Source organism: Pyrgilauda ruficollis, unplaced genomic scaffold (genome assembly GCF_017590135.1).
Source record: "Pyrgilauda ruficollis isolate IOZ18807 unplaced genomic scaffold, ASM1759013v1 scaffold205, whole genome shotgun sequence".
In the NCBI taxonomy this organism is placed as follows: domain Eukaryota; kingdom Metazoa; phylum Chordata; class Aves; order Passeriformes; family Passeridae; genus Pyrgilauda; species Pyrgilauda ruficollis.
The window spans coordinates 1,013,478-1,034,028 of record NW_024519763.1 but is presented as its reverse complement, the minus strand read 5'-3'; positions in this window follow the sequence as shown (position 1 = coordinate 1,034,028).

Here is a 20,551-nt window from a genome sequence, read left to right as displayed (position 1 = left end):
AAAGCTGAATTGTGCTCCTTGCCCCGCGGCTGCAGAGATGCAGGAGCTGCCAGGGATGCTGCAGGTGTTAAAGGCACCATGCTCCTGGCTGCTTGCTTTTACCCAGTGGCTTCAGTTTCCAGCTGCTCAGTGGGGCTTGGAGTCAGGAGATTCTGCAGTGGTTTGGGTCGGAAGGGATCTGAGAGTTCATCCAGGTCCATCCTGCCATGGCAGGGACACCTCTCACTGTCCCAGGCTGCTCCAAGCCCCCGTGTCCATCCTGGCCTGGGGCACTGCCAGGGATCCAGGGGCAGCCACAGCTGCTCTGGGGAATCTCTGTCAGGGCCTGCCCACCCTCACTGTGCAAGAACATCTTCCTTGAGTCTCTCTGGCATCAGCACTGCCCTGTTTCTGACCCCACCAGTGGGACAAAGGAAGGACAAAAGGGTAGGAAGCAGCTCCTGGAATGTGGGAGCTTTGGCATTCGTTGCCCTTGTGATGCAGATTTGAGATCTGAGCTGTTCCCAGCTGTGTTCAGAGGTCATCCCAGCCTGGGCATGCCTTTATTTCAGCTTCTATTTCTCAGGCCAGCAGGTATTGCTGAAATCACTGAAAACAGGCACAAGGAATATTCCTGGAAAGGTGGAATGTCCTTGGAAAGTGGGAAAATTTGGTGTTAATTAAACACCACCTTTTCCCAAGCAAAGGAAAGCTGTACCTTATCGCACTGCCTTAATTACCTTTATTATTTCAAGCAGTGTGGACTGGCTCTTCCCCACCACAGCTGATCTGACAGCCTGCACGGGTTTGCCTTTTCCTTTCGGAGGCACAGGGCAGGGAGGCTCCTGCTTCCAGCCCTGTTTGATAGCCTGCCACAACCTGAGCTAAGCAGGTGGCAGGGTGAAGTATAAAAGCTTCACCAAACAAAGAATTTTTATTTCCTGGACTGTGCCCGCAGGGGAGGAATTCTGAAAGCAAAGCAGGGACCTGACAGCCAAAGAGCATCCCAAATTTTTAAACGAACGGTTTGATTGTTCTTTTCTAAAGCTATGCAGATGAACGACCATTTACAAATAAAAGAGGGGTTTGTGATGATTTGCCACAGAAAAAAATAGCAAACTACAAAGTGGGTCATTGTTCCTGGAGAAATTGGTTTCTAAAGGTGCCTGGATGAGCTGTCTTTGTCCACCTGACTCCAGGCAGGGAGCAGTGAGCAGCACCAGCGGCCACAGCCAGCTTTTCCTGGGATTTCCCTGGGACAGGTGACAGCAGGGGTGGCTTTGGGTGCCACGGTCCCAGAGCTCTGCTCCCCCTCCTCTCCAACAGCAACCCCCAGCCCAGCAGCCCCGTGGCCTCTGCTGCGAGCCCCGAGCGCCTGAGCAATAAACACCCCTGGCCCTGCTGGAATTAATAAAGTTAGTTTGAGCCTCAAATGGCTCTGATTTGCTTCCCTGTTTTCATAGGTGATTTCACTAAGCAGCAGCACTTGCTAATCCCACATTCACATAGATAGAAGGTCAAAGTTGGTCAGTGAGCCAAGAAATACCATATCAGGGTTTCTTTCCTCTCCAATTGAAAGAGGTATAAATTGTGGAATTAGTGTATTGATTGAAGGCTACAACTTCAAGCAATCAGTTTTTCTGGCTTGACAAGATTATTTTATCCTACTTTTCTTTTATTATTATGTGTTGTATTTGAGTCATCCTTCAGGCAGATGAAGTGACAGCTTGATTTAACTCAATAAAATCCAGCAGTTAGGAAACCTACTGAGCCGAACAAAAGCGGAGGGCGGCTGCGAGGGAAGGTGCTCGGCGGTGTGAGCAAGCAGAGCGTGCTGCAGGGACACAACATTAACGGGAATTAGGCTCTAATCAATGCATTTCTATGGAAACTCGGCACCAAGCTGCAAGCCCTTCGTGCTGGGCCAGTGGACGAGTAATTCTGCCTTTCCTACCAACAAGTAAAATTGAAATTTCTGCCGCTGAGTCCCGAGAGCAGCGATTTCATTGGAGCTGTGCTCTGGTGGAACTGCAGAAAGTTGGATTTTGTTGCTTTCCTGATAAGTTTGAAGGGAAACGCTTAAGCAGGGGTTGTAACTATGTGGTATTAAAATAGTAATAAAGTAAGTAAAAATAATAATAACATAAGTCTTTGGACAGGAGGTTTTTGCTTGGGTGTAGATCAGTGAACACCAACACTAAAATGTATGTTTTTGTTTTCACAAGGGTTTTTTCTCTTGATCTTGCCTGTGTTATGTGTGGAGTAAAGAGCCCAGAAAAAGGATGGTGTAAGGCAGCCCCTCTTCCTCCTGGATTTGCCAGAGGTCCTGGTGCAACCAGCTTTGAGGATGTGCCCAATAAATGACCCATGTCCCCTTTGTCTGTGAGGGCAGCAGGTTCAGGGCCATGCAGTGCGACTGGGAATGGGATTTGTTGCAGGAAATAGGGAACTGGCTGGAGTGGGGTGACCCCTGTTGGCTCTCGGGGTGAAGAAGGAGGTGGCCAAGGTGACAGCAGCAGGCCTTGCCTCTGCACCTCAGAGGTGTCTGCTCACTGCTGCTGGTTCCTCGGCAGATGGGAATGGGAGAAGCTCATCATTGATGTGTGAAAAACGATCTCAGTGTGTTCTTTACATCCCTGGAAGTGCTCCAGGCCAGGCTGGACAGGGCTTGGAGCACCCTGGGATGGTGGGATGTGCAGGGAGGGAATGGGACGGGCTCTGAGGTCCCACCCAACCCAAACCGTTCCGGGATTCTGAGAGTCACTGTACTTTAATCATCATTTGATTTGGGTGATGAGCTCAAGATCCCAATTATCTATGTTAATTAGGAAATGATCTCTTGCTGAGTTATCTTGAAGAGCCACTGATTTGGCTGGTAGGTTTGGGTTGGTTTCTTTCCCACTTGGACTGTTTTTGCAGACGTGCATCTGAAATGCTCATGGGTGTCAGAATCACTTTTAAAGTTGCACTTCATAATTTATAAATACATTTAAAATCCACTGCTTTAAATTATCTCCTCTAGATTAAAAAAAAAAAAAAAAAGGATTCCTGATGTAGAACTGGAAAAGAAAGGGAGAACACCAGGTGTACTCCTGTGGTAAAAAATAACATCTGTCCAACACTGAGGCAGTCTGAGGGACTCTCTTGCAGTGAGGTCTGGATCCACACTTTTCCTGCCTGTTCCATCTCAGTTCCTGTCATCAATGGCATGTAAAAGCAGGAAAAGGACATCTCCCACTTAAGGTCTCAGGTGAAAGCCCAGGCTGCTGCCCCATTATTTTAAAAACCATGGTTTGCAACTTTGAGACCATGCATTAACATTCACTAACTTGTGTGTAATTTCTTCCACCCAACATTTCTTTACCATTTAAAGTTGTTTTCATCTTCCTGTGGAACAGCATATATTGTCATGATCTCCTTAAACTGCAGTTTGGTAAATGACTTGTTTAAATTTAAGGAAAAGAGGTTGTTGATAAGTATAGTTTTCTAATACTCTTCCTCAGCTGTCATTTACTTTGACTAAATTTATTTAAACCACCTTAACCTTTCAGAGAAAGGCCAGGAGATGTTTAAAAGAATAATATGTGTCTGACATTTTGGTTTACCAAAAGGACACCATCATAATTCTGTAGTGCCTCTGTTAAAAATAAGCTAAGAAAAGAAAACTAAAATCTCTTTTTCTTTCTGCTTAATTTTGAAAGAATGGAAGGAAATTTGATTGATTGCTGCATTAGGAAGTGACCTGGAGAGGTGATCACCAATGCATTGATCTGTCCCTGCAGCAGGGCGTGCTCAGCAGCTGCCACGTGCAGGTGGCCTGTCCCTGGCTGAGGAGCACCTGAGAGGTTTTCCTCCCAAACCCATGAGATTTCCCTCCCGACCCGCAAGGTTTGACTCCCAAACCTGCAAGGTTTTCCCCTAAACCCGAGAGGTTTCCATTCCAAACCCCAGAGGTTTCCCTCCCAAATCTCCGCCCAAACCCAAGAGGTTTCCTCCCAATCCTGAGAGGTTTCCCTCCAAATCTGGGAGGTTTCCCTCCCAAACCTCCACCCAACCCCGCGAGGTTTCCATCTCAATCCCGAGAGGACATTCAGGTATTCGAGCCATAATTTCTGTTAGTAAAAGTGACATTTTGTAAAGTTCATTATTTTTTTACAGAGAAAATCTCATCCACATTTAAAAATAGACATTAAATAAGGGAATGGCACCTCCAGGCTGGGAGTCATTCCTACAATTTCCCATTTTAATTCCTGAACACCTGTGAAACACAACTTTGATAATACCTGGGTTATTTCACCTGACCTGGCTGCCCGACCTCTCCAGGCACACACACCCCTGGTTTTCAAACAAATTTAAAATAATCATTTCTGTGTTTAGGAGACAGATTTGAAGGACAATTAATTATGAGGAAATGTGAAACATTCCTGATATTATCAAAACACAGACTATATTTAGCTTATAAGCAAATGAATTAAACTTTGTTGGTGTTACTGGAGCTGATCACATTTTGGTCATCTCAAACTGAATTTGGGTGGAAATGCTACATTAATACCAGTTTGCCTTTCTTAAGCCATTCTGTGTTTTGAATGCTTTTAGGTTTAGGCTCGATTTTAAGAACCATTTGTGGATTTTAAGAACCACAAACTCCTTTGGCTGAGAGCTTTCCCCATCCCTCAGAGAGGTGTTTAGGGTGCCACGAGGGTGGATTTAGGGTCAGTGAATAAAGGTGGAAAATTCCTGAACAAGCAGGGATTTCTGACAGACACCACAGGAGTACACCTGGTGTTCTCCCTCTCTTTTCCAGTTCTACATCAGAAATACTTTTTTTTTTTTTTTAATCTAGAGGGGATAATTTAATCTGTTGTTTCCATTTTTTAAATGGGCCCCAACGACTCCTGGAAACCATTGTAATTTCTCCTGAAACAACTGTTTGTATGCAAGAACATCATATTCATGTACTGCTTGGCATTCAGAAATGTTGGTGAAAATCAAGCAGATTCTTGCTTAAAGCCATATTTCTGGGAGTAACAGCTTCAGTTCAGTCTCTCTGTGGCTCTCGGTGGCTCCTGAGGAAGCTGCACGTTAATGAATATACATTCTGTGAGTTGTTCCCCTATCAAGGAGTGCCCAGGGCAGGATTTCACACTCTGCTGGTACTTTCTGTTCCAGTCCCCAAGCACCAATTCTAAAAGTACCACATTAATTAATGCCCTGTAACGTTGTTGTGACAATAAATATCCCACTTTTGAGAGAGAAGCCCCACAAAACCACGTGGAGGATGAATATGAATTAATTTTAAAATCTACATACTCCAAAGAAAGGTCAGATGCTGCAGAGGTGAAATGCCTGACAGAGGCAGGATTTTCCAGGAGAGCTGAGTGAAATGTCTGAGATTCAGATCAAATCTTAGACTGGTTTTCTTTGGCATCGAAAACTTCCTTTTTTATTTTTTTTATTTTTTTTTTTCTTGTAGTTTCTTTTTTTGGGGTTTTTTTTCCCCCTTTTTTTGATTTGTTTGCTTGTTGGTTTTTTTTTTCCCTTGGTTTGGGGTTTTGTTTTTTTTTTTTTTTCCTCCCCTTGGGTTTTTTCCTTTTTTTTCTTGATGAATAATTTGTTGAAATTTGTGTGTGTATCATATTTTAGATTCCATACAGAAGCACAGAGAGATGTTTTTATTTATCTTAGCAGATAAATCTTAGTGAATTTTGGATTCAGTGCCCTTTGAGAGGCCCCATTTCCCAGTAACAGCCAGAACAGCCTCTAACACTCTTCCTGTAATTTTTGATCATCCAAACTGGATTTTTTTAAAGAAACACCAAGGCAATGGAAGGAATTTAAGTTTGGCTCTGTCCCAGTGGCTCATCCTCCAAAGGGACCTCGAGGGCCAGAATTTCCCCAATTCCATGGACAGTTAATGGAGATTTTGAAGGCTGCTGTGTTTGGAGGTCAGAAATGGCCAGGCCATTCCTCAGAGAGGGATCCAGGATACCTTCTCCTGCCAAGACAGGTTCTGCAACTTTGCTTCATCTGCAAAGAGAATGCCAGGCTCCCTGAGGCTGGCACAGCCCTCCCAGCCCATGGAGCCCAGCTGTGCCTGTGCCCACCCTGTCCCCAGCCCAGAGCACTCAGTGCCACCTCCTGGTGTTCCTGGACACCTCCAGGGATGGGCACTCCAGCACAGCTCCCACACTCTGTTTCTGTGCTAAAGAAAATGAGGAAATCTGTGCGTTCTGTGGGAGACTTCACAGCCCAGGTGTGGGAGGTGTTGGAGCAGCTCTGCAGGCGAAGGACTGGAGCACCTGTGGAACGTGGCAGCGCTCCTAAATCACCCCAGCTCACCTCGGGCTGTCCTACACCAGCCACAGCCCCTCCGGGAGGTGCTCCCAAGCGCTGAGGAGAGCAGCAGAGCGCTGGGGCTCTCAGGTGAGGGCCAGCTCAGGTGTTTGGGGTTCAGGAGCAGCAGCTTCTCCCATGCCCACCTGGGGCACAGGGGGTGCTGGTGCCTCCCCAGCCCTGCCCCAGCTCCCAGGGCTTTGCAGAGCTGCCCACAGCTCCCAGTGTGACCCATCCCACAGCTGCCCCGAGCTCTGGCCCTGTGCTCAGCCTGTCAGGGTGGCACTGGGCCATCTTTGGTGGCATTTAAGGGGAGTCCTGGGCCAGCGCGGCAATAACACGCGTCTTTAATGAAACGGCTGAAAATGGCAACCGAGGATATTGGACTGGGAGCGAGGAAGAGAGGGGACCTGTTTGTCACAGGCTGCCTGGCCGCTGCCACCAGCTGGGTTTTCAGTGTCTGGGAGGAATATTAGGAGCCTTTTAAAGGGGCAGATCCCCCTGAGCTGCGGCAAGGCTCCGTCAGGTGCCCGGTGTCACATCCCGTGTATGACAAACATTTGATGTGACACTTATGCACGCAGGTTGCTCCAGAGATATTTTTATAGGTCAGACTAAATATCACACATCCGAGCCTTCAGTCAGGTGCTGGAGCCGGCTGTGACTGCAGCTAATGGCCTTGGGAGTTGCTATGGTTCCTGTAAACAGCATCCCGGGAAGGGCAGGGACACGGCCAGCCCGGACATTCTGCTGGCCCTGGGCTCTGCCCCATGCTCCCTGGGCCAGCTCAGCTGTGCCAGCTGTGCCCGGCTGCTCTGTGATTGTACAGCCCTCCTCCTGAAAGCTCCCGGTGTTCCCAGCGCTCCTGGTGCCCAGCCAGGGGTTGGGAATGATGGAACAGGGATGCAGGGGACAGGAGCAGCCCTGGAGCTGCCTGCGCGCTCCATGAGGATGAGGCAGGACAGGGATGCAGCAGTGGCACCCCTCACCTCAACCCCTGGCTCTGGCTGTGTGTCCCAGAGGTTTGGGAGGTGCCCCTGCTGTGCTGGGTGCTCAGTGGGCACTGCCAGCAGGGAGGGGTGTCCTGCAGAGCCCAGCCTCTTCCCCTTGCAGCCCCCATCCCGAGCTGCACCTGGAACCACGGAACGGAAAGGTATCTGAAAGCTGGGATGAAGGGAATTCGAATTACAGAAAGTTAGGTGGTTTTTGTAGGAGATGGGATACTAAAAACTCTTCCTAAGGACAGTGGTAGTTGGTGTTTGGAAAGATTTTGTGTAACAAAATGTGGCAGTTTTAAGTTTGATTTTAATAATCTCCGAGGTCTGTTTTGGCTGATCGTTTGCCCTTGTGTGGTTTCCTGATGTTTTCTGTTGTGTTTTGGGTGACTCTCAGAGGAGGGGCAGGGAAGGTTGGAATGCTGGAGCAGATCTCCTGCTTTGCCTGCTCCTCTCCTCCCTTCCAGAGGCTCAGGAGGAACTGAGCCCCAAAACCCTGATTAGCCCCATTTCCAACCACCCTCCCCTGCCATTTAAACATTTAATTCAGGTTGCAGGGAACGAGCTGCAGGTTCAGACACAGACACCTGCCCAGGGGTGCTCCTTCCTGTGCCCAGCAATGCCAGGCACAGCCCGTGTTTGCTTCCCTGGGCTCTTCCAGGCGTGGTTTTTATCCACAGCTGGCACCGCAGGGGCTCTGGCCAAAGCCCTGCAAAGCCTCCGTGCAGGAATTATTGAAGTGGCACAAAGGTGTTGCTGACATGAGCGGTGCTCAAGTGCTGAGGGTTTCTCCCTTCGTTAGGATAAACAATAAGACTAATTGTAAGGCCACAAAACCAGCAGTTCAGGAGCGTTGGGAACCCTTCCCTGCTCCAGGTGGCCAGAGGAGGCTGGAGATGGGGCAGGTGAACTCCTCCTGTGCTCAGGTGGATTTTAATGAATTGGATTTTAATGAATTTCATGAATTCCCTAAATTCACCTGAATTTAGGAAATGAAAAACGTAATTTCCTGAATTGCAGAAGTTGGAAACCTGCAAGGAGATGACAATCCATGGATTAAAAATGTAAATAAAGGAGGAGGAAGGGACCCTGAGGGAGCATAATTTCAAAATGGACCAATGAAGGGAAGAGAGTACGAATGCATGGATGTTAGAATATTTATTGTGCTGGGCACTCACTCATGTGTCAGGAAGTCTTCCTGGCCAAAGCTACCGCCAAATAAAGAGGAAAGAAAAGGGCTGGGTAGGAGGGGGAGCAGAAGGTGTTGCCAGGAATGTCTTTTGGAGGGAGGAACAGCCTCAGCCCTTGCTGGTGTTATTCTGAAAAGGTCCAACTTCACACAGAGCTGTATAAACACAAAAATAACCTTCAGAATGTGGAGCATCATCTCTCACCCACAGCTGGGGAGGAGAACCCAGCCTGGGAGAGGCTGGGAACTCCAGGACTGCTCCTGTGCCAGGTCTAAGTTCACGTTGGCCACTTCTGAATTTGGGGACTGGATCAGAGCAGTCCTTGGGGCTCCAGCCCAACCCAGGAACTGAGGGTCAGCTCAGGAGACTTTCCTGGGGTGGCCCACGATTGTTTGGGCACGGCTGACACCAGGTTTGGTTTTTTCCTGAGGAATACCCAGGAAAATGTTTAAAATGCTGTGGTCCCTGTGCCCCTGTCCCTGGAGCCACCAGCCCTGCTGTCCCCAGTGTCCCCAGACAGCCCCTGCCACCTCCTCAGCACCGACTGTGCTCTTCATATTGACTCTATCAAGCTGCTCTTATTGACGTTTTTAAGCTCAGGTGATTGATAGATTTTTCCTTAATTTCTTTAATTTCCGAATAATCCCCTGGTTTTACGTTTTATTGGGTGTGCTGTGAGCTATTTATGGGTTCCCAGAAGTGCTGCTGGGTTTCCCCTGGAGTACAGGCGCTGCCTCCTCACCAGTATTCCCAGTTTGCAGCGACCCCTGCTCCGCTCAGGCCTTGCTGGGATGGCAGGCAGGGGCTGGGGGCTGCTCCCCAAGGCTGGGGAGCCCTTCCCTGGCAGCAGCCCTGCCAAGGCAGCCGTGCCCAGCCGGGCTGTCAGCGGCACTGACGGCAGATTTACCCCGGATTGTTTGAACGCGGCTCGGGAGAGGAGGCGGCTGTCTCCAGACTCGCTGTCTATGCCTTTTATCCACTTCTGACATAATTTATTGGAAATGAGAGGAATTGTTTCAGAACAAGCGTCTCTGACAGCTTGGCAGATTGATAGAGAGGTTTTCTGATTTCATCTCTTTTTTCTCTCTCGTTCCCAGCCATGCCTCCCTGCCCTTGCCAGTCTCTCCCAGCAGCGCTGCGGTGGCTGAGGTGCTGAGACAGCCGGTCCTGCACGGCCACTGCAGGGCTCATTCCCTTCCCTGGGGCTGCCTCCTGCCTCTTATCCATCCCAAAGCTCTTTCAGGACACTCCCTGTATGAACTGTATTTAGCCCAGGAAGGTGTGAGCTGAGAGCTGGGCACGCTGGGGTGTGTGGGAGCCAGTGGTGCAAAGGGAATGAGGCAGAATTCCCGCTGTGTTTCCTGGGTGAATGCTGTGCTCCTGCTCCCCAGCTGCCAGGCTGTCCTTTGGCTTCCAGGAAATCCCACACTTTGCCCCGGCGAAGCTGCAAAAGCAAAACTAAGGATTGTTTAGATTTCTTAGTGATGGAATCACTGCAATAGTGTTGGGACTGTGGGCTCAGGGTGGAATATTCCCCCAGAAGAGCAGTGTTGTGGCTGTCACCTTAACAACACCCCAGGAGCACAGCTGTTGATAAAGGCATCTGGAAGAATTTTACCCAATTAGTCATTTAAAAAAGATTTTTCCCTTCATTCAGAGGGGAAAAAAAAATGAATTAGGTTTCTTAAAGAATCCCCTGTAAACAGCAGAATTTCTGTTTAGCAAAGAAGCATCTTGCAGACTCTTCCTCATGTCCCTGCCTTATCTCCAGCCTTATCTCCCTTCTGGGAACAGCTGCCTGCCGTTCACCAAGCACAAATTTTGGGTACTCTGTGAAATGCAGTGGATGCAGTCCCTCCTGTCCTTCCACCCACCTGCTGAGGTGGCTGATGGCAGAGTGACTCACAGTCAGGGATGTGCTCAGGAGAAGAGGTTAAACGGGGTTGTTGACATTGCTCTTCCCCAGCCCCACAGGAAACGCTTCTATTTCACATCTTGATTTTTCTGCACGATGTCTGAATTCCATCCCGGGGTCCTGGGGTGGGAATGGGGGTGGAAATGTGAGTGTCCAGAGCAGCACAGGGATGGGATTTAAAGTCCCTTTCAACACAAACCACTCTGGCATCCCACGACTGTGACAAGTCACTGCAGCAGGGTCTTTACAGGACAGGAGCAGAGCAGAGGAGGTTGTGGTGAGGAATGTCACAGCTTTAGGAATATTAGCCAAAGGAAAGGTGGTCAGAAAGAAGTGAAAAGTGCCGATGTGCGCCGTGTGCAGTTGTGACCACAGTGCTCCAGCCGAGCTCATGGAGCTGTCTGTTCCTCTTTTAAGTGGCAGTTTGCAAGGGAGAAGCAGTAAAAACCATAAAGTGTAAGATGTGAATTGCTGCCCTGACCAGGGTGGTTCAGAGGCAGGGCTGGCTGATATCCCTGTGGGATCCAGTGAATTCCTCCCCTGAGGGGTGCCTGAGGTTGGGCTCCTTGTTCCCCCCTCGGCCCCCCCAGCCCTTTTCCCCCCCTGAAGTCACTTTCAGGGCCGTGCCCGGTGGAATTTGGAGGTGTTTGTTATTCTCCTGCCCGGCTTTCTCCAGGTGTTTAGCTACAGGGTAGCTCTGCTGCACAGCCCGGCGCAGCTGCCGGGGAGAAGGAAACGCAGCATCTGTGCCTTGTCTGGGGAGCCGGATTTCAGTCCCTCAAATGTGCCCCCACCTCGCAAGGAGCCTTTGCATTTCAGTGAAACTGACTTCAGAGCACGCTAAGATTTATTCCTGCCTTTCAAATGAACTTCCAGATCCTGTGCTGATGGAAATTGCTGAGCCTCTCCTGAGCAGAGCTGTGTTTGCATGGAGAGGGACGTGGATCAGGGCAGAGAAAGGGGCTTTGTATCAGCTCAGGGGTGGCCTGGCCCCCGGGGTGCTTCACTGGGAGTAAAACATTTATTTACTTCATGCAACAAAGTTTTTTATTATTTCTATTTCGTAGGCTTTTCCCCCCTAGAATTATCACAAAATGCATCTCGGTGAACTTAAAGAGATTACCGAAACAAAGTTTTTTATTATTTTTATTTTGTAGGCTTTTCCCCCTAGAATTATCACAAAATGCATCTCGGTGAACTTAAAGAGATTACCATGCTTTTAGCATTTTAATTGAAAAAAAAAATGTTATTCAGAATTTTAGAGGTTTTTAAAGTATTCTTGTTTTTTTTAAGATGTCAGTTTTAGTTAATACATTTATTTTTAGTCTAGCAGAGTGACAGAGGAAGTCAGTAATTTTTCCCTGATAAAATGGCATTGGCACAATCATTTACCACAGTCCCAGCTGCTCTCTGCATCCTCACAGTTACACCTGTGATGTTTAGAGGAATTCCTGCCTCCCTACGCCCTCCAAAGCTCTGCTGTCATTATTCAAATATTTGGAAGATGGGTTCTGATGAACGCTGAACGCTCTCCAAACCTTTCCCAGAATATCTCCAATAAATGAAAGAGCCTGCTCCCTAAATATTTGTTATGAAAGCAGGTGATTTGGGAGTGCAGAGCTCGGGTAATGATTTCTCCTGCCCGTGGATGCTTTGGATACATCCCCTGGGGAGCCTGGCAACACACACGGCTCTGCCCAGGAACATGGGCCCTGATGGAACCCGGGAAATGAATTTAAATCTCTTCCCTGCCCATGCCTGGGATAATCCTCTCCTCCACAGCTGTGCTGGGCTCTCGGGGGCTCCCCTGGCACCCAAAGCCATCCCCAAGCTGTCCCAGTGTCCTTAAATCCTGGGAGAAACTCCCTGTGGATTTAGGAGTTCACAAAATTGTGCCCCACTTCTCAACCTGTCTGCACAATCATCACCTTTTCTTTGCTCTTTTCCCTGGCATCAGCAGCCCCTGAGCTGACCCATCCAGGAACACAAAGCTCTTTTTCCTGCCCTGCCCCACAGCCAGGAAACGGGAGCCCCTTCTCCTCTCCAAAGGCAAAGAGCCCTTTCCAGCCTCTCCTAAATAGGTATCAATACCTGGCTTTTACAAACAGGAGGAATTAGACTTGGTAGCATTTTGCTATTTGAATGACCTACTCAGTGGAATTACAGCAGCAAACTAATCCTTTAGGAGAGATGGCTCTATCAATCTTGGGATTTTTCTAATGTGGAAGCTACTCAATTGCATCTCAGAAATCAGGGAGGTAATTACTCATGCAGACAGCACAAAATGAAAAAAAAAAAAAGGCAAGTTCTGCTGAGTATCCCTTTTAGAAGAAGCAGTGGAACAAGGAAAACAGCCTCTATAATCAGTCAAATTCTTCCACTAATTTTTCAGGTGTTGAAGGCTATAGTGAGGGTACATGCCATGAAAGTTAACAAAGCAAAGTGGCTTTAATAGAGAGTTTTACAAGAGAAAAATGCCTCTTATTAGGCAAACCTACTATTTTAGATGTAGTTCCCCGTGTTACAACTTCATTGTTTAAAACAGACGTGGTGGGAGATCAATGCATCCCCAGATGCCTTCGGAGGCGCTGGGCTGCGGTGACAGTCCCAGCTGTCCCCTAATCAGCACTGGTGGCAGTGCCAGCACCCTGCAGTGAGGCTGGGCACGGACAGCCACGACGGGGCTGGGCTCATTTTCAGTGCAAGGGACACTGCAGAGACACAGAGGGAGCCCAGGAGAAACAGCAACCTGGAAATAAAGAGTGCTCTGCATCTCTGCAGATATCCTGCTCCAGGATTTCCGTCCATCTTTGGGGTTGTTTTGAATCCTGCCTACATTGCTAGCTTTGAAATATTATTTATTATATTATTATTTTTGCCAGGTTGGACAGCTCCTCCTGCAGCAGAGGCTGGGGTAAGGGAGGGGTGGCTCTGTTTGGTGAGAAGCTTCTCATCCAGGGAAACTTTTCAATGCAGTATGTGACATGAACCCCAGGAAACTGGGGGGTCAGGTAGGAATGGTCCAAATCCTCCAACAGGACTCCAAAAAACAGAAAAAAATATTGAGATTTATTTGACAATCTCTCTCTCTCTCTCTCTCTCTCTTTCATTTGCTCCGATGTGACTTTGGGCTCCTCCACCCAGGGTGAGTCCTGTGTTGAACTTCCCCATGGTATCAGAGACTTTGGGATGCAGGAGGGAAATCACAAATTCATGGAATGGTTTGGGTTGGGAAAAGCCTGTATGACCTTGAGTCTGACCCAGCGCTGCCAAGGCCACCACTAACCCACGTTCCCAAGGTCACAAAGGCTTTTCAATCCCTCCAGGGATTTTAAACCCCTCCAGCCCTGCCCTTGCAGCACTGAAGATCCGAGTGCCTCAGCCTTCTCCGCGTCCTTGCTCCCCTGCCCCGGTGAGCTGCAGGCTTTCCTTGGCCTTCCTCTTGGTAGTGACAAACCACAGCAGGACCAGCAGCACGGAGCTGTTCCCGCACAGCCAGTGCTCAGCCTTCCTGGCCAAGTGCTTTTCCTGTGAGCCCATCCCTCAAACCCCACTAAAGGAGCGAGCAAATCCTGGCTGAGCATTGCTGTGTTAAAGCAGGTGATGGCCATGCTCCTGGTGCTGTCAGCCTGCTGACACGGGAGAATCTCCTTCCAGAGCTCCTGGGGGAGAAGTGTTAGTTCCTGTGCCAGTTCTGAGGCTGCAGAGGGCAGGGGGAGGCAGCAGGGCTGCTCTCACCAGCGCTGTCAGCCAGGTTAAAAATCCAGGGGATGGTCTGGAACAGAGGTGAGAGCCCAGAGGGTCTCAGACACTCCAGAGCAGATGCCAGAGCAGGGCTGGAGGGATGCTCTGTGCCCAGGCTGGGAATTCCTGCTGTGCTGTGCTGGGCTCAGCCTGCTCCCCTCACGTGGGGCCTCTTTGGAGCGATGATATTTGGAGATTACTGATTAAGCAGAAATAAAGAACAGTGAGTCCCTCAGTTCCCAGAGACTGCTTGACTTCAGCAGGGTTATGGTGACTCACCCTGCTCCAAAGGCAGTGGCACAGACAGCAGCAGTGCCACAAGTTCCTGGAACTGCTCTGTGTCCAGGTCACTCCATCCATGGAAACTCGGCTCTGTACCAGCAGGGATTTGGGATTGTCCTGTCCCATACCCACTCCCCATCCCTTTTTTTTTTCCATAAACCAAACCCAGAACTGACCTGGAGGTTCTCCCCCAGTGCTCTGTGTGTTCCTGGGACACGTGGGCTGACCTGGGCATTCTGCTGTCAGGGAATTTTTCAATGTCCACAAAGACCTGGAGCTCTGCAGAAAGACCCCAGAGAAGTGCAAAGGCCTGGTTTTATTCCAGGTTTGGGGGACAGAAGTGGCAATGCTGGACCCAGTGATGGGAACAGCCTGGTGGGCTGGTCTGGCTCTAGTGGGATCTGTGAACCCCTGAGTTTGTGGGGTGTCCAGGATTTCTGTCCATTTGTAGCATCCTTCCAAATGCTCAGACTGAGCGGATGTTTGCCAACACTTTGATAGAAGCAAAAGGGGTTTTATTTTCAAATATGTTAAGCAAATTACCCTTTTTCCAGGCTTTGTCAAACATTTCCAAATTAGATGGGAATATTCCCCCTCCAGCATTTACAGATATTAGTGAATAACTGTCACCACTCCTGTCTGCAAGTTGGCAAAATAATGGTATTGTTTGATCTAATTGTATATTTATCTGATAAAGACAATTAACGGAGAAGACAGATCACCCCTCTCAAGGTGTGCATTTATTTCTATGCAGACACAGTATTTTATGTGTTTATAGGAGTACGTGTGTGTGCTGTAATGTATCTGTTTGGGGGTTTTATTAATAAGAGTTCACCATTTTTACAGGTTTAACTTGCATAACATCACAGATCCTCCTCCAAAGCCAATGCATTAATTGCTAGAAAAGAACAGGAAAACATAAACAGCCTTTCAAGGGAATAATTTTCTAAAAGTCAGAATCTGCAAAGCTTATTTCTGATATCACAAGTGCCATGGAAATATTCACCAAGGTAGGAAACTCCCGTTTCAGGGCTGAAATCCTCGCTGCTCCTTTTGGAGCAGGGAGAGATTCATGTCTTCATTATAATGATCTACAGTGTATTGAAGGGACTGCTTAGAGCCAAATTAATCTGTAATCCTGTGTTTAGTCACAATTGCAGTGTGATATCCCAGGGAAGTGGCACAATGGATGAGGCATTCGCAGGGAGGCTCAGCCTGCTGTAGCTTCCATGCAGGAGTTTTCCCATTCCCAGCACTACCCTCACCCTGGAATTAATTTTATTTGGTGTTTTTCCAGCTCACAAAGCTGTGAATGTTTCTGTTAGCCATCCTGAGGGGGTTGCCCCTGCAGACCCTTCCATCACGCCCTGGTGATGGGCACCCAGGTGTTTGGTGCTGACCAGGGCCTCCTGCCTGGCCTGGCCACTGCGGCCGCTCCGAGGGCTCTGGAGCCATCCCCAGGGCCAGGCCAGACATGTCCCCGGGGCTGGGGAGCGCAGGAGAGGCACAGGTGGGAAGCTCCAGGAGCCCCAAGCGTGGCTGGGGGGTGAGGGTGTCCGGGAGGGCCGAGCTGCTGCTCCTCCGCCTTCCTCAGGCCCCTTCCTGGGACTGCGCCAGCCCAGCCCGTCCCTGGGCGCTGAACACAGCTCGGGGTGGCACTGGGGACAGTGGTGGCCCTGGCTCCGGGGCTGGGAGGCCTTTCCGGCCCAGCCCGTTCTGAGGTGAGCCAGGGCCCCTCTGCCCCACACGGAACGTGTTCCCTCCTGCGCGGGGCACCTCTGCTCTGATCTCACCTCCCGCTGCTGCCCTCCCGGGAGCCTCGCGCTCTGGGCCAGCCATCGAACCTCCTGTCCCCAAAACGGGGACCAGCTGTAGCCCAGCACAGCCCCGGTCAGTGCCCGCCCTGCAGGAGGCTGCCGGTGCAGGTGCCATCCTTCAGGGCCTGCTCCGGGGCTGAGATCAGAGCAGCCCACCAGAGACCCCTGCCCGGCCCTGGCTCCTGCTCTAGGCTGCGCTTTCGGTGAGCCCCGTGGTTTGCAGAGCTGCCCGTGCTCTCCTGGAGCAGGGATGGCTCACCTCTTCTCTTGGGTCAGAATCCAAACCAACCCAACGCACCCTCTTCTCTGAGCAGCTCAGCATCTCTTTCCTGGGGCACTGCATTGATGAGCATTTCCCATTTTGTTAATTTGCAGAAAGGAAACTCAGCTGGCCTTGCCTGGCCTGGCAGTGATTTAGCAGCCGTGGCTCTCAGCAGAGTTACCATCACTTTGCATTTACCTTTCCTGTATTTCCCCGTGTCTGTGGCACACGGTGAGGCTCCTCGTGCCCATCCAATAACGTCTGCCCAGTTACTTCTGCCCTGAAGAAAAGTCTTTATTTATGACTGTGCCTGCCTGTCCCGGCTGCCCTTTAGCCCATGTCAATCCATTTCACGTTGCATTTCTGTCCATTCCACTTCCTTTGCTTCCCCAGACCTCAATCTGTGCACAGAGACCTTAATCTCTGATGTGGAACTCTGTCAGGAGCTGTCTGGGAGGAGCAGCAATCCCATCTCCTCCTCACACTTTGTGCTTTCCAAAAGCTCCAAGGAAAACTGGCCCTGGGCTCCTCCTGCAGCCCCAGTCTCTGCAGGGAGGTTCCAGCTCACACAGATCCCCCCATGCCTGCTGCTCTGGGGCTGCCAGGGACTATGACATTTACTCACAGAACAGCTCAGCTGACATTGATTTTCAGGAGGAACACGTTGGTCCCATATTTGACCAAGTGTGGAAGGGGTGGTTGTGCTCCTGCCTTAAATATGCAACAGAATAATGACAGCAAAGGCTGGTGCCAGGCCAGGAGCTGCTTCCAGACATGCTACCAGGCACCAAATCTGCTAAAAATATCCATTTTCAGCACTGCCATTGGGTAGCTATTTCATTTCATAGTTCCCATTTCCCTTGGCCCACCTTGTTCTTCCCTCTCCGCAGTCTCCTGAGGAAACACAAAGATTCACATTTCATGCAGGGTGGATGGGGGGTCTTTGAGTGAGGAATGCGTGCAGGGGGATTTGCTCCCTGTTTTCCAGTGCTATTAAGTGCACACCAAGTGTCATTTTCTTGAAGCCTGTTTGTAGGGAAAAGTTAAATTGAGGGCAGGAGAAGTTGTGGATTGGCTCTATGTATTTTTCTAAAATATCAGATTTAATTTGTTTAGGAAGTAAATGTTATCACATTTGTGAGGAGGAGCACTTGATGTTTGTGGCACACTGTTAGTTCTGTCCCTGCTGAAGGCTTGGGAAGTCTCCTAATCGCCCTGTGAATCAGTATTTATAAAATAGGTGATGTTTATCAGTTGGGGTGAGGGGGGGTTTGCAGCCTTTGAGGAGGAGGTGTCTTGGAAGGATGGAGGACTTTGGTGCCTGCATTTTCTTGCCAGCAATTCCTGCTCCCTGACTCATCTGGGATTTTAAACAAGCCACCCCAAAACAACATCTCAAAAAATGCAATAAAGGACCCCTTTTACTGGCACTGACTTCATCACACCCTGCTCCTTCCCACGTGCCAGGCTGAACAAAGGGGGAAACCGAGGAGCTGCAATTCCCAGAGCCAGCCGAGGAGCTCTGGGCTGGGAGTGGGGCTGGGTGGTGCCTTCCCCATGGATCACCAGCTCTTCCACCATGGAGCCCTCTCCAGCTCCTTTCCCCCCATTATTCCCCAGCTTTCCCCCATGGAGCCCTCTCCAGGCTCCTTTCCCCCATTATTCCCCAGCTGTGCCCCATTCCAGCCCTCTCCAGCTCCTTTCCCCCCATTATTCCCCAGCTGTGCCCCATTCCAGCCCTCTCCAGCTCCTTTCCCCCATTATTCCCCAGCTGTGCCCCATTCCAGCCCTCTCCAGCTCCTTTTCCCCCATTATTCCCCAGCTGTGCCCCATTCCAGCCATCTCCAGCTCCTTTTCCCCCATTATTCCCCAGCTGTGCCCCATTCCAGCCATCTCCAGCTCCCTCTCCCCATTATTCCCCAGCTGTGCCCCATTCCAGCCCTCTCCAGCTCCCTTCTCTCCCACAGTTCCAGGAGCTCTCCCAGTGCCTCCTCCTACCGAGGTCCTGCTCATCCACAGGGAATGGATGCATTCCCTGGAAATGTGGTGCCTGCTGCCACTGGAATGCCCCCTCCGACCCTGCTTTGAGCACAGGGATTGTTTTGTCCCTGTCCTTGGCTGCCCAGAGCTGCCAGGGCCGTGCCAGGGTCTGGTTCCCTTCTTTTCTCCTCCTCTGGGACAGCAAGGAAAAGGCAGAATGGATTTGGGATGGAAAAAGAATGGATTTTGTCCCTCTCTCTGCCCTCTGTGCATGGGAAATGCATCTTCCTTCCAAATTCTCCCCAAACCCATCTCCAGACACTGTGGAGGGCTGAGGGCTGGAGAAGGGAAGGCTCCAGGGAGAGCTCAGAGCCCCTGGCAGGGCCTGGAGGGGCTCCAGGAGAGCTGGAGAGGGACTGGGGACAAGGCATGGAGGGACAGGACCCAGGGAATGGAATGGTTCCCACTGCCAGAGGGCAGGGATGGATGTGAGATTGGGAATTGGGAATTCCTGGGTGGCAGGGTGGGGAAGCTCATTTATCTTCTCATTATTAGCCAGCCATCAGTCCTTTTTTAAGGATGTTTTCCTATTTCATTAATTTAGCCAAGTTAGCCCCAATTTTTGTGCATTGCCTTCAGTAAACTGCTAATTCCACTGATACACTTGGTCATTTCCCCTGCTGTAACTTTAATGCTGTGTCATCACCAATAATACAATACAGAAGTCAAGGAATAGTTGATTGATATTCCACAGATTAATAAGAATTCTCCTGCCTCTCTGAAGCTGGTGCCACCACTGCTGATCCAAGCAGCCCAGTGCTCCTGTTTTAAACACACCTGTTCATTTATAGACACCTGGTTTTCTGTTTAGCTTACAAACACACAGAGACACTCTGGCTCTATTGAATCAAAATGAGCTGAATCTCGGGAAACTTTAAAAATTATTTTTAATGGCTTTTGATTTAACTTGTGTCCACGGTGCATTTAAAAATAGAATTTATAAAAGGATGAAAAAAAAGCCATTTTCCTGCAGTATTTGCCTGTGCCACTACTGCTCAGTTTGGATTTAATTCAAACAGAGCCCCAGCCTGTCTCTTCCCCCGTCCTCCTGTTTTATTAGAGAAGATGCTCGCCTGCATTAGCCACTTATTAGATAAATACAGGAAAACTGCTTGTCATTTATGGGTTTATCCATTATCATCTCGCCCATCGGATAGAGTAGCCTGATTTCAAAGTGACAGCTGGTGGAACCTCTTCTTGATACATGCTAATCCAGTTTTTATTATGGAAAAATTGCCTGTGCTTTCAGGGAGTGAAAGGCAGTTACCAGACGCCGCTGCCGAGGGCGGGACCTTGTGATCTGTGCTCTAACAGCCTAAAAATGAACCATTATCTCCCAGGGAAACGGCCAGGGCGGGATGCGCAGCTCCTCCTGCCGCACGCTGGGGCTCGGGGCTGCGCTTTGGGGAGATGGGGGCACCTTTGGGGACTCTGCCCTGGCTGCCGGGGGGTGCCGGGGGCTGTGTGCCCCATCCCTGGAGCCTGGGTCCTGCAGGTTCCTGAGCCCCCCGGGCTCTGCTGGGAGATGGACAGGGCTGGGGTGGAGCAGTGAAATTCCAGTGAATGCAGCGCAAACCTCAGAACCCGCTGGGCAAGGAGCAGCTCTAAAACAGGAGGCAATATTCCGTGAGAGCAAGAGCTGTTATCCCAAAGCCCCAAAGAGCGAGCTCCTTCTCCCCAAATCCCACCCAGGGCAGGTGCAGAGCCAAGGAGCAGCTCCTCCCTGGAGCTGCCACTCCTGGGTGGCAGCTGGCAAGAGCAGCTGGCTGCTCCTCTGCCACCCGATTATTAATTTATCACTAAAGTTATTAAAAGTGGCTAGATAACAGAATCTTGGTTAATTGGGAGAATAATAGATGTTCCAAGCCTTGATTTTCCTTGCCTTTGCCTTTATCAGATCTCACTCACTCCAACATGGGTGTTCAACCCCTGATTTAAGTCAAACACCCTGGTTTAAATTTTGAATTAGAAAAGAATTAGCACCGTGTCATCCA